Source organism: Arachis duranensis, chromosome 4, assembly GCF_000817695.3.
Source record: "Arachis duranensis cultivar V14167 chromosome 4, aradu.V14167.gnm2.J7QH, whole genome shotgun sequence".
In the NCBI taxonomy this organism is placed as follows: Eukaryota; Viridiplantae; Streptophyta; class Magnoliopsida; order Fabales; family Fabaceae; genus Arachis; species Arachis duranensis.
This window is the reverse complement of record NC_029775.3, coordinates 90,633,149-90,634,144: the sequence shown is the minus strand read 5'-3', so window position 1 is coordinate 90,634,144 and position 996 is coordinate 90,633,149. Positions and strand designations below refer to the sequence as shown.

Genomic DNA, 996 nt, shown 5'->3' with positions numbered 1-996 from the left:
CAGGAACAGAGATAAAGAACCTCTCTTTAATCTGGATCCTCAACCTGAGAGGACCTTAAAGAAGCGTTTGCAACAAGCTAAAACATAACACTCCGAAGGAAATCTCACAAATATTTTCGAACAAGAAGCTGAAAACATGGAAGCCGAGCCTAAAAATGAAGGAGATACAAGAAAGGTTTTTGGTGACTACACCATACCAACTTCTGATTTCTATGGAAGAAGTATCTCTATACCTGCCATTAGAACAAATAACTTTGAGCTTAAGCCTCAGCTAGTCTCTCTAATTCAACAGAATTACAAGTTCCATGGACTTCCACTGGAAGATCTACATCAATTCTTATCTGAATTCTTGCAAATCCGTGACATTGTTAAGACAAATAGAGTGGATCCTGAGGTCTACGGACTTATGCTCTTTCCTTTTACGGTTAGTGACAGAGCTAGGATATGGTTGGACTCTTAGAAGATGAGCAAAATCAGAGTGAAAATTCAAACCTTCAGACAAAAAGAAGGTGAATCCCTCTATGAAGCCTGGAAAAGATACAAGCAACTGATTAGGAGATGTCCTCCTGACATACTCTCAGAATGGTCTATCCTAGGCATATTCTATGATGGTTTGTTTGAGATGTCTAAAATATCATTGGACAGATCTGTAAGTGGATCACTCCACTTAAAGAAAATGCCTGAAGAGGCAAAAGAACTCATTGAGATGGTTATAAATAACCAATTCATGTGCACCCTGAGAGAAACCCTGTGAACAATGGGGTAGCTCAGAAGAAAGGAGTTCTTAAAGTAGACACTCTGAATACCATATTGGCTCAGAACAAGATCTTGACCCAATAGGTCAATATGATCTTTCAGCATTTGACTGGAATGCAAGCTATAGCTGGCAGTACCCAAAAAGTCATGGAAATACCTACAACCCTTCATGGAGGAATCATCCTAACCTTTCATGGAAGGATCAACAGAAGCCTTAGTAAGGCTTCAATAATAATCAAG

General features: G+C 39.2%; 1 non-coding gene across 1 annotated transcript; it reads right to left on the bottom strand.

Annotated features, from left to right (window-relative positions):
* Positions 1-469: 469 nt before the first annotated feature.
* On the bottom strand, positions 470-573 carry LOC127746879 (small nucleolar RNA R71). Its single transcript, XR_008008691.1, has one exon. It is a non-coding gene; the product is annotated as a small nucleolar RNA R71 (small nucleolar RNA).
* Positions 574-996: the final 423 nt, after the last annotated feature.